Source organism: Artibeus jamaicensis, unplaced genomic scaffold, assembly GCF_021234435.1.
Source record: "Artibeus jamaicensis isolate MK-2021 breed Jamaican fruit bat unplaced genomic scaffold, CSHL_Jam_final contig_419, whole genome shotgun sequence".
NCBI lineage: Eukaryota > Metazoa > Chordata > Mammalia > Chiroptera > Phyllostomidae > Artibeus > Artibeus jamaicensis.
Window position 1 is genome coordinate 711359 of NW_026521824.1, and position 13306 is coordinate 724664.

The 13306-nt window shown below is 42.9% G+C and overlaps 1 protein-coding gene across 7 annotated transcripts in view; it reads right to left on the reverse strand.

Annotated features, from left to right (window-relative positions):
* The window catches only part of TNFRSF13B (TNF receptor superfamily member 13B), a 79115-nt gene that overhangs the window by 47437 nt on the left and 18372 nt on the right, over positions 1–13306 (reverse strand). For 5 of the 7 annotated variants that reach the window (XR_008391708.1, XM_053665713.1, XM_053665711.1 and 2 more), the window contains exon 1: positions 10737–10859. The exons of the other annotated variants lie outside the window; for them this stretch is intronic. The gene's annotated coding sequence lies outside the window, so the exon portion shown is untranslated. Of the gene's footprint in view, positions 1–10736; positions 10860–13306 lie in introns of those variants that run through there. 7 annotated transcript variants of the gene reach the window in all.

A 13306-nucleotide genomic window follows, 5' to 3' on the forward strand; every position in this document is an offset into this window, starting at 1 on the left:
TTCTTACTTTTTTAAAAAAGGGAAAATAGCAAGTGTTGGAGAAGATGTACAAAATTGGAAACCTCATGAGAATGTGAAATGGTGCAGCCACTATAGAAGACAGTTTAGCAGTTCCTCAAAATATGAAATGGAACTGTGACCTGCCAATTCCACTTCTAGGTCTACATCCAAACAGATGCCTGTGCACCCATGTTTATAGCAATATGATTTACAATAGCCAAAAAGTACAAAACTGAAGTATTCATCAACCTGAAAGCAAAAATAAAATGTTATATATACACGTATGTTAGAATATTATTCAATTATTAAAATGAAGTACTGACACATGCTACAACTTGGATGAACCTTGAAGACATCGTGCCAAGTAATATAACCCAGACACATGGGGACAAATATCGTATAATTCCACTTATATATGGCAACTAGAATCAAATCCATAGAGTTAGAAAGTAGATTAGAGGTCACCAGAAGCAAGAGGGAGAAGGGAATTTGGCATTACTGTTTAATGGATACAGAATTTATGTTTGAGATGATGAGAAAGTTTTGGGTATAGACAGTGGTGGTGGTAGTACAATAGTATGCCATTTAATGTCACTAAATTGCACACTTAAAAACGATTAAGTGGTAAATTTTGTTATATATATTTTACCACAAAAAAGTAAACCAAGAAGGAAGAAGAAAGTGGCAATGCTGCAAATTCGTGATAGAAAACTGCTTTCAGTATAGAACAATACATATTATCAATCAAGTATGGGGTCAAATAAAGATGTTATGAGGAATACAAGATCTCAAAAATGTTATCTTCCACCCACACACCATTCCTTAGTAAGCTACTGGAGTACATGTTTCATCAAATCTAGGGAGTAAATAAAAAAATGAGGAGAGGGGAAAAAAACAGGACCCATCTTGGCCAAGAGGTGAGTGTAGAAATCCTCAGAATGATGGAGAAGGAAGTCTCCAGGGACAGCTGCTTGCGGGTGTGGAGGCAATCTTATCCCAGCCAAAATAAAAGAAAAGAGGAGGAATTTCTCCAATGAAAACCTGGGAACAATAGATAAGTGAGGATGTTTGACCAATTGACAGGCTGGATCTGTCACAGAGCTGATATATGCAGAGAAAACTGAGGAGTTACCAACTCCTGAGAAATTATAGTAAATGTGAACAAAATTTACATGATCATAAATATGTAAACAACTATCAATGAGTAATTCAAAGGCTTTGAATTATGTCTACTAAAGCATAGTTTTCTCATTTGTGTGAGGACAGATAGACCATTGTCAAGGACCAAAGGCAATAACGCGGCTTCTAAGAGATGGTGGTGACAGAAAACTACAGGACCTTTTACATTCTGAAGTAAACTGATTAGCTGGCAGCAAAAGAAGCAGTCTATAAGCCCCCTGGTTGGCTAGGGGGATCCAAGACACTTTTGGCTGTTTACAGATTCTCTGGAAAACCCTGAGGGTGTTAATATGAGCAGATGTGTCAGGCTGTCTGGCTGTAATGTCTGCTGGTCCTCCCACCTCCACCTGGGGTCACTATGTCCACCATAGGGTCAGCCTCACTCCCTGCAGCAGAGTTGCTCACAAGTCTCCATGGATCTAACTCAACACTGTGCCGTGAGACACTTAGTGGAGGGGAGGTAATGTGTATGCATATGGTGATATAAGAGTTAAACAAGGCGCTTCTAGCCAAGATGGAGGCATAGGTAGACACACTCTGCCTCCTCTCACAACCAAAAGAAGGACAACAACAATTTAAAAAACAAAAAAACAACCCCAACTGAGAGAAAATCAAACTGTATGGAAGTCTGACAACCAAGGAATTAGAGAAGACACATTCATCCAGTCCGGTAAAAGAGGTAGAGACAGAGAGCCAGGTGGAGAGAACTCACAGCAAGGCAGCTGGAAGACCCAGGGAGGCGGAGGCTGGAGGAGCAGGCGGTCCCACATTGGCATGCACATAAACCAGGAGGAACAACAGGGGAGCGAGACAGACTGCACAACCCGGAATTCCAGCCCGGGGAAATAAAGCCTCAAACCATTGATTGAAAACACCTGTGGGGGTTGAGGTGGCAGTGGGAGAAACTCCCAACCTCACAGGAGACTTCACTGGAGAAATCCACGGGGTCCTAGAATGTACACAAGCCCACCCACCTGGGAATCAGCACCAGAAGGGCCCATTTTGCTTGTGGGTAGCAGGGGAAGTGACTATATCCAGCAGAGAGCAGAGCAAGCACCTTTGTTCCCTCTCAGACCCCTTCCCCACAAACAGCATCACAACACAGTGATGAGGTTGCCCCGCCCTGATGAATACCTAAGGCTCCGCCCCTTACTACACAACAGGCACATGGAGACAAAAAAAAAAAAAGCCCCAAATGAAAGAACAGATCAAAGCTCCGGAAAAAATACAACTAAGCGACAAAGAGATAGCCAGCCTATCAGATGCAGAATTCAAAACACTGGTAATCAGGATGCTCACAGAATTGGTTGAATTTGGTCTCAAATTAGATGAAAAAATGAAGGCTATGCTAAGTGAAATGAAGAAAAATGTACAGGGAACCAATAGTGATGGAAAGAAAACTGGGACTCAAATCAATGGAGTGGACCAAAATAAAGAAAGAAACATCCAACCAGAAAAGAATAAAGAAACAAGAATTCAAAAAAAAATGAGGAGAGGCTTAGGAACCTCCAAGACATCTTTAAACATTCCATCATCTGAAATATAGTGGTACTAGAAGGAGAAGAGGAAGAGCAACAAAACTTATGAAGAAATAATGAAAGAGAACTCCCCCAATCTGGCAAAGGAAATAAACTTCCAGGAATTCCAGGAAGCTCAGAGAGTCCCAAAGAAGTTGACCCCAAGGAAGAACACACCAAGGTACATCATAATTACATTAGCCAAGATTAAAATGAGAGAGAGAGATGCCCTGGCTGGTATAGCTCAGTGAATTGAGCACAGGCCTGTGAACCAGAGTATCGCGGTTAGATTTCCAGTCAGGGCACATGCCTGGGTTGCAGGCCAGTTCCCAGCAGGGGATGCATGAAAGGCAACCATACATTGATATTTCTCTCCCTCTCTCCTTCCCTTCCCCTCTAAAGATAAATAAATAAAATATTTTTTAAAAAGTTAAAAACAAATAAAATAAAATGAAGGAGAGAATCTTAGAAGCAGCAAGAGAAAAGGAGACAGTTACCTACAAAGGACTTCCCATCAGACTGTCAGCTGATTTCTCAGAAGAGACCTTACAGGCAAGAAGGGGCTGGAAAAAAGTATTCCAAGTCATGAAATCCAAAGACCTACAACCAAGATTGCTCTATCCAGCAAAGCTTTCATTTAGAATGGAAGGGCAGATAAAGTGCTTCTCAGATAAGGTCAAGTTGAAGGAATTCATCATCACCAAGCCCTTATTATATGCAATGTTAAAGGGACTTATCTAAGAAAAAGAAGATAAAAAAGATGAACAGTAAAATGACAGCAAACTCACAGTTATTAACAACCACACCTAAAACAAAAACAAAGGCAAACTAAGCAAACAACTAGGACAGGAACAGAAGAAGCACAGAAATGGAGATCACATTAGAGGGTTATCAGCAGGGGAGTGGGAGGGGCAGAGAGGGGGAAAAGGTAGAGAGAATAAGTAGCATACATGGTAGGTAGAAGATAGACAAGGGGAGGGGGTAAGAATAGTATAAGAAATGTAGAAGCCAAAGAACTTATATATATGACCCATGGACATGAACTATAGTTGGGGGGGAGGGGGAATGTGGAAGGGAGGGGCAGAGGAGAGTGAAAGGGGGAAAGTGAGACAACTGTAATTGCATAATCAATAAAATATATTTAAAAAGAGTTAAACAAGAAATCAATTTGTAATGTCTAATATTGAAAACTCAAGAACTAGCAGTGTAAGCATATATTCTGAGACTTTATGAGAGTGAACCCAGTAAAGCCACCAGGAACAATGGTTTGGAACTGCTGACTATATATCCCAGGTCGAGCACTCCCTAGCTATGTGGACTTGGGCAGAATTTCATCTCTCTGGAACTTGATGTCCCTGTCCATAAAGTGGGACTGCCATTCTGAGCATTATATGAGTGGCTCACTACCTTGCATTGTAGTGAGTGCACACCAGTAAAGTCATAGCCCCCTGAACTCTTGAATTCATTGACATTACCCTCCTTGAAATATGATGTGCCATGTTTGCCAAAGCCTGGGTCTGGGCCAGGAAAAAAATAAGAGGGCCACAAGGGCCTAACACAATTCCATCTCTTTCTCCACAGTGGTCTGAGAGGTATTGTCGCCATGAGAAGGAGCAGATGGATGACAGTGTTGGCTCCTCACTCTTTTTTAAATTTTTATAATATTTTTTATTGATTATGCTGTTACAGTTCTATTCCCCCCTTCATCCCCTCCACCCTACCCCCCTGTCCCCACCATTACCCCCCTTTAGTTTATGACCACGTGTCTCAAGTTCTTTGGATTCTATATTTCCCCTACTATTCTTGCCCTCCCTCTATCTATTTTCTACCTACCATCTATGCTACTTATTTTCTGTACCTTCTCCCCCCTTCTCCTTCTCCCACTCCCCTGTTGATAACCCTCCATGTGATCTTCGTTTCTATGGTTCTGCTCCTGATCTAGCTATCCTCTTACTTTGCTTTTGTTTTAGATGTGGTTGTTAATAACTGTGAGTTTGCTGTCCTTTCACTGTTCATGTTTTTTTAACTTCTTTTTCTTAGGTAAGTCCCTTTAACATTGCATATAATAAGGGCTTGGTGATGATGAACTCCTTGAATTTGATCTTATCTGAGAAGCACTTTATCTGTCCTTCCATTCTAAATGAAAGTTTTGCTGGATAGAGCAATCTTGGTTGTAGGTCTTTGGATTTCATGACTTGGAATACTTCTTTCCAGCCCCTTCTTGCCTGTAAGGTCTCTTTTGAGAAATCAGCTGACAGTCTGATGGGGACTCCTTTGTACATGACTGTCCCCTTAGCTCTTGCTGCTTCTAGGATTCTCTCCTTCATTTTCATCTTGGCTAATGTAATGATGATGTGCCTTGGTGTGTTTCTTCTTGGGTCCAACTTCTTTGGGACTCTCTGAGCTTCCTGGATTTCCTGGAAGTCTATTTCCTTTGCCAGATTGGGGAAATTCTCCTTTATTATTTGTTCAAATAAGTTTTCCACTGGTGGCTGTGCCTTTCCCCCTTCTGGTACCCCTATAATTCGGATGTTGGAGCCTTTAAAGATGTCCTGGAGGTTCCTAAGACTCTCCTCATTTTTTTGAATTCTTGCTTCTTCACTCTTTTCTGTTTGGCCATTATTTGCTTTCTTCTGGTCCACTCCATCAATTTGAGTCCCAGTTTCCTTTTCATCGCTATTGGTTTCCTGTGTAATTCCATTCTTTTCAATTAGTTTCGCCTTCATATGTTTGTCTAATTTGTGGCTATAATCAACCAGTTCTGTGAGGATCCTGATCACCAGTGTTTTAAACTGTGCGTCTGAGAGTTTTGCTATTTTTTCATCGCTTAGATTTATAGGCTCTGGGGCTTTGAGATCTTCTTGAGCCATTTTTGGTCTGTTTGTGCCCGTTAAGTCTGAGGAGCGGAGCCTTGGACTCCCAGGTCGCTGGGTTGTGACTCTGTATGTGGAGGCAGGGTCAGAGTGGGGAAATGGCGGCCCCCTCTGCTGTTTCTCGCAGCTGGGTGAAGAGCAGAGCCTTAGGTTGTTCACTGGGGCAGGACCACTTAGGTGGCTGGATTATGATGCTGTATGTGGAGGCCAGGTTAGAGTGGGAAATGGCAGCACCCTCTGCTGCGGATTGCCACTGGGGCTGCTGGCTCTCATCCAATCACCCACTCCCTCACTTGTCTATCCACACACGAATGTGCGACCACAGTCAACCCGCAGCCCTGCTCCCTCGCTGTTTCCCCGAGATTGCTAGCTGAGTTGCCCACCAGGTCCAACCCTGCGCCTGGATCCCGTGCCTGAGTCCGTCTGACGGAGTTTTCCTGTGCTACCCCGCTCTGCCAGCTGCTGATTTCGCCCCTCTTACTGGTCAGGCTGAAGAATTTGTTGTTATCAGACTTCCGAAAAGTTCAATTTTCTGTGTACTGGCTGTGTTTTCTGTTGCTATTATTTAGTTGTCTCTAAACTTGGTTGTGTGAGGAAGCACAGCGTCTCCACCTATGCTTCCATCTTGGCAGAAGTCCTCACTCTTTTTTAAAAAATATATTTTATTAATTATGCCATTACAGTTGTTCTATTTCCCCCTTCATTCTCCTCTACCCTGTACACCCTCCCCCACCATCCCCCCCTTTAGTTTATGACCATGTGTCTCAAGTTCTTTAGATTCTATATTTCCCATCCTATTCTTGCCCTCCCCCTATCTATTTTCTACCTACCATCCATACTACTCATTTTCTGTACCTTCTCCCCCCTTCTCCTTCTCCCACTCCCCTGTTGCTAACCCTCCATGTGATCTTCATGTCTATGGTTCTACTCCTGATTTAGCTGTCCTCTTAGTTTGCTTTTGTTTTAGGTGTGGTTTTTAATAACAAGTGTGAGTTTACTGTCCTTTCACTGTTCATATTTTTATCTTCTTTTTCTTAGATAAGTCCCTTTAACATTGCATATAATAAGGGCTTGGTGATGATGAACTTCTTGAATTTGATCTTATCTGAGAAGCACTTTATCTGTCCTTCCATTCTAAATGAAAGCTTTGCTGGATAGCGCAATCTTGGTTGTAGGTCTTTGGATTTCATGACTTGGAATACTTCTTTCCAGCCCCTTCTTGCCTGTAAGGTCTCTTTTGAGAAATCAGCTGACAGTCTGATGGGAAGTCCTTTGTAGGTAACTGTCTTCTTATCTCTTGTTGCTTCTCCTCATTCTTGATCTTCAAAATTTTTCCAAGAAATTCTGTCAGTGGGACTTGAAAAGAGAATATAGTAAAAAGCTCCAAGACAGGAGGAATTTCTCATTCACTCTTTGAGCAAACACAGCGTGAGCTATGTTGTCACTGGTGAAATGTAGGCAGGAGGGGATCCCAGTGGAGAGATGGGATATGGGCCCTAAAACCTGGGTGACACAGGAGGATTGACAATGACCATTTACAACCTCACTTTTATAAATTATGAAGAAGGGGGAGGAGGTAAAGAAGAAGTGGCAGTGGGGTGGGGGGGGCAAGAAGGAAAGGAAGGGAGGGGAGGAGAAGAAGAAGGAAGAGGAAAAGGTGAATTTTTATTTCAGTTAGTTGTATATGTTTTCTCATCAGGCTTCGTTGAAATACTGAAAATAGCTTTTAGACCTGCCCTTGACAGCCTCTACTTCCACCCAACATTAACTCCAGAGATTGTTAGAATGTAAGTCTTCCCATGGAAGACTAAAGTCAGAACTAAATTATTGAATAGGTCCAGTGAAGGCACTCTCTCAGTTTTCTTCCTGTTGTAATTTTTACCTCTTGTTAGCTGATTTTGACCATGAATTTGCCACAGTTCAGTGACAGATGTGTATGAAAGTGACAGAACCTGTGTGATGACAACACAGCTGAGTCACAGCCAGGTCACCCTCAGAAAGGGCCTGCAAAATGCAGAGTGCAGGCTGGCCTTTGCTGAGAAAACTTTCTCAAGCACACATACATGATAAACATGTGCCTGGACAAAGACATGATTGCCAAATGATAGTTAATATTCTGATGTAAGTGGTATAAAAGATAATTGATTACTTATAGTCAATTATATTGCCTCGAACTAGTACTCCAGACCTGGGACCTGCTCCTAGAATCTCAACTTGTAGCCCAAGCATAAAAAATTTCCCCAGAGCTGCTTTGTTACTTTGCCTCTCTTCTGAGCTATATCACAGGTACCTTCCTGGATGATCATGTGGCCTGAGCACCCTCAACCTAATCATGTGTCTAGTTTTGTAATTTGACAGTTGAGGGTGTAGCTCCTTTGGCTCCGTATGCTATGTCATTCCTCTCTGCATCTGGTGCCTTCCATAGTACCAGGCACAGTGTAGGTCCTTGATAAATGCCCAGAAATGACCAACTACCTCACACATAGTTGTCCTCAGTAAAGACTTGTGAAATCAAAAGCCATTCTGGTTCTGGCACCGTGTTACAGACAGCTGGACTGGGATAATATTTGAGTTCCATTCGGTTCCCTCCTTGCTTGATTTCTCTATTCACATAAAACTTAGGGGAACTCTGGCTGGTGTGGCTCAGTGGTTGAGTGCCAGCCTGTGAATCAAAGAGTAGCTGGTTCAACTCCCAGTCAGGGCACATGCCTGGGTTGTGGGCTAGGTCCCCAGTAGGGGGCATGCAAGAGGCAACCACACATTGATATTTCTCTACCTCTCTTTCTTCCTCTCTTCCCCCTCTCTAAAAAAATAAATAAATAAATATTCAAAATAAATAACAAAATAAAACTTAGGGGAAACGATCCTTGATACAGATGAAGTGACTGGGCTAGAAACCAGCACAGAAAATAATTTCTCCTAGATTAAAAAGGAACGGCCCAGTGATTTCAATGTGTAAATAGAATATAATTATTTTTGAAAGGGCTTTCTAATTATGACCCAAAATCCAAAATCTATAAAAGAAAACATTGTTGAAATAGACTACACAAAACAAACAGCCCAACAAAAACTTCTGCATGGCAAAACAAACAAACAAACGAGAACAAAAAACACCTTAAGGAAAGTCCGAAGACAAGCAAAAAACAGGAACAAAACATTTACAACTCATATCTAAAGACTAAACAAAAATGAAAAGACCAGCTACCCAACAGAAAATCAGGCAAAGGCAATGAACAGATAACTCACAGACAAGGAAAAACAGCATAAAGATGCCTGGTCTAGAGATAAACAAATTCAGACTACATGGATACTACCTTCCACCTAGTAAATTATTAAAAATTTAGATGCTTAAAAACACCTGTGGCAAGGTCACAAGGAATATGGCAGTCTCATTATTATGGAAGAATAGGAAATAGGAGTGACCTCATGAAGGGCAATTTGGCAACATTTGTCAAAATTACTGATGTATTTACCCATTAATACAGTGATTAAACTCCGGGATTTGTCCCAAAGTGCAAAATGATAAATGCATTGCAGAAATATTTGTAATGACAGAATATCGAAAATAACCTAAATGTCCACTAATGGGGGATTGACTGAGTAAATTATAGGAAGTTTATAACTGGACTACCAGACAGGTATAAAAAAGGAATAAGAAGGCTCTCTATATATTGCTAGAGAAAACACTCCAAGATATATTAAGTGGAAAAACAAAAATAAAAACAAAACAAAGTACTGTTATAATGACATGGCTTATAAGCTCCCTTCCTGCTTTCCTTCTTTCTTTCTGCAAAAAGGAGGAAAATTGTAATCTGTAAATTGGTATTTTGTTATGTACATAGAGAAACACTGTAAGAAATCAAAACCAATGTTTTGAATAAAATATTTAGGAATAAATTTAACAAAAAATGCAAACGTGGTACATTGAAAACTATAAAACATTGTTGAAAGACATTAAAGAAGACCTAAATAAATGAAGCAACATTCCATATTCATTGATTAAAAACTTAACATTGTTAAGATGGCAGCCCTCCCCCAACTTTTCTACAGATTTAATGCAAACCCAATAAAAATCCCAGATGGCTTTTCTGCAGAATTTGACAAGCTAATCCTAAAATCATACAGAAGTTCAAGAGACCTAGAAGAGCCAAAACAACCTTGAAAAAGAAAAACAAAGTTGGAGGACTCACACTTGCCAATTTCAAAACTAACTACAAAACAAGAATAAAATAAGACATTGTGGTACTGGAATTATTGATAGACTGATCAATTAAATAGAATTGAAAGTCCCAAAATAAAGCCTAACATTTATGCTCAATTTATTGTCAGCAACGGTACCAAGACAATTCTCTGGGAGAAAAGAGCTTCTCAACAAACAGTGCTGAGACACATCCAAGAGAATGAATTTGATCTCTACCTCAAACCATACACAAAAGTTAACTGACAATGGATCATAGATCTAAATGTAAGACGTAAAACCAGACAAATTTAAAAGAAAACAGGAGTAAACTTGTGGGTTAGGCAATTATACCAAATGCACAAATGATTAAAGAGAAGACTGCAAGATTGAACTTCATCAAAATTAAAAACTTTTGTTTCACAGAACACCATCAAGAAAATAAAAAGACAATCCACAGACTTGGAATATATACTTGTAAAATGCTTATCTGATAAGAGATTTGTATTTAGAATATATAAAGAACTCTTATAACTAATAGAAAGGAAAAATTGTTAGATAGGACAAGAATCTTAAGGTCTGGGCCATTCTTACTAAACACTATTCTCACCGACTGTTAAAATGTAGCACAGTATTTTACAGACCACCTGTAACTGGATGAACTTGACAGCAACCCAACCCAGTAAGTGTAGTCAATGGAAATCAATGTGTAATCGCCCAAATAGTACTTATGAGCAATGGCTAAGCCTCCTTTCCGGATGCAGAGCTTTGGATATGAATACATGTTCTCCTTTACTTGCTGAAAGTAAATAAAACCACCTTGCAACAAGCATGTCTCTTTTCTGAATAGAGCATCCCGGGTGGTGAACCCCTTGAGTTCAGTACCAGATTTGATGACAGTGGATGGGACTCTTAAAAGAACTACCCTCTGGGCCTGGTGGGGGCACTTGGAGGAGCAGTCGGCAGTGAGCTCATCCAGGGCTTACTCACCTGCGTCTCCACTGGACGGGGGGTCTGTTCTATGGGAGACTCCCCCTCAGCACTGAGCATGGGAACTTCAACAGCGAAGCAGAGTGGCCACCCGAACCTCTTCCGCGCAGTGCTTCAGCAGGGGAGAGGGTAGTCACTTTAATTAGCGTTTCTATTCCTGTTAGTGTTGTCAGAAAGGTAGTTTCAGTTCTGGTGCGCGCTTGTTTCCGGTTGGTCAGGTAGAAACTGTGTCCAGGATGCCAGATTCAGGGCCTGACCTGAGGGTTGAGGGATGCCTGCAGGGCAATCCAAGACATTTGCAGTGACAAAATCTCTGGTCTGGTTGTCTGGTTGTCTGTCCTGCAGGAGATGGATTTTGTCCTTTGTGTGGATATTTGTGTTTGCCTTGTCTAATATGTAAATGTGCTGGCTATGGGAAAATTAAATTTAATAACTGATTGCAGCCCCTGGGGTGTACTCATTCTTCAGAATTTGATAAAAAGAAGTCTGTTTATTTGACTTAAAGACATTAAGCTCTGCATAAATTAAGAAATATGACAAACGGATCAATGGTAGGAAACCATCCTGTCAAGGTGGCCCTGCTCCAGGCTTGGAGTCGGCTGTGCATTAGGGAGGCACTATTTCCCAAGTGCAGTGTTGCAGGCTGACCAGGCACTGGCCCTGCCAGGAAGCCCAGGGTGGGGCAGCCCCATGCTTTGTCCCAGCAGGGGCAGCCATGGGGGCTAGGAACAGAACTCCTCTCTGCCACACGTGGGCTGGGACAGAGACAGCTGCAGGGAGGCCACACCACCCAGAGCTGTCCTTTCAGCAGACTGGGTCTGCCCTGTGGTAGGTGAGCCAACCAGCCTGGCCTGCCCTCTGCCTCCCACAGGCCCACATGTCTGGGACCTGGGGCTGCAGTAGCAGGTGAGTGCTGTGTGGGTGTCTGCAGCTGAACCGAAGTGAGGCAGCGCAGTGCCTCCTGTGAACAGCCCCTGCCACATGGCTGACTCTCCTTACTTTTCTGTCTCATGACAACCTGTGCCCTCACCTCCTTCCTGACTTCACTGTCAGTCCTGAGCTCTTATTGTTTCCAAAATGGGGACAAGGGGTGACAGAGCCACAGTCTGTAATAGGTGGGAACTGTGGCCTGTACATACCTCAGGTGACCTGCTCTTCTCAAGGCTCATCCCAGTGCCTGCTATGCAGTCAGTTTTGGGAACAAAGAGGTTGCCAGTGAGTGATGCTTTCTCCCCAAATCCTGATTTTCAGAGGGGCATTTGCCTCTGAGCTGCAGCTGTGTAGCTGGCTAACTGAGGGCGGTGTCTAACAGGATGTCTAATCACAGAGGGCCCGGTGCTGTGTGGGCCAGGAGAGGGTGGCCTCATGTGTGTGGCCTTATTCTCCTCCCGTGCGTGTGATTGTATGTACACACATAGAGCTTATGTCCCCTGTGAGCCTGCTGCCTCACAGGGGGCTTTTCTGTGGTGCACTGTCCCAGGGGAGTGGATGCAGAAGGCCGTGTCCAGCTTCCCTCTCCCAGGCCCAGATGCCTTACCAGGTGCAGCTCTTTACTTGGCAACAAGGGTCAGTGTGGCTGAGAAACCATGGAATGCTGACTGCATGTTGTATAGACCTGTCACATCTGGTATCCTTTCCTCCTCTGGGGCCGCTGGGCTTCATCCACTGGGCTTGCCCTCTGCACAGGGTCACTTCCTGCCCAGCTTCTACCTGTCCTAGCAGCTCGATAGGTGACCCCTGAATAAAAACCATGGCTGGGTGTCCTGAATTTTATGGGAAGAGATTCAACTATGATAGCACCTCCCCTTTGCCCCCTTGCTGGCTCCTTTGTCCTCAGGGAGGCTAACAGCCTGGTCCATCTTGCTCACTGGAGCCCCACCAGAGTGTGAGTTCGTGGGTGGCAGGGCCTCCATCTCCATGGTTCTTCCCACTGCTGCCTCACCCCTTGTGACACATGCCTCCTGTTAGAGTAGAGCTCTCTTCAAGCCCTTCTGTCCTCAGGACCCCCAGAACCTAGGGGGCCCCAAGGCTTTCATAAGATAGGCAGCCAGACTTTCACTGCTCCATGTCCAAACACACACTCCATCCATGTTCAACAGGAACCAGTTAGAGAAAGATGGCCCTTGTCCCTATTCCCTTAAGAAAGAGATGTGAAGTTGCAATTTCAAGATGGCGGTGGAGATTTCGGTGGAAGCTACACTTACCTCCTCCCAGGACCAAACTGGAATTACAACTAAAAGAATGGTCATCCTGAATAACCAACTGAAAACTAGCTAAAGAGGAGTCTTTTTTTAAAATAATTTTTAAAAAGAATTTATTTATTTATCTTTAGAGAGGAGGGGAAGGAGAGAGGGAGAGAAATATCAATGTATGGTTGCCTCTCGTGCATCCCCTGCTGGGAACTGGCCTGTAACCCAGGCATGTGCCCTGACTGGGAATCGAACCGCAATCCCACAGTTCGATTGAGTGTGGTTTGCAGGCCCACGCTCAATCCACTGAGCTATACCAGCCAGGGCTAAAGAGGAGTCTTATTACTAAAAATTTATGGAAGAAGTCACATTGAAACTGGT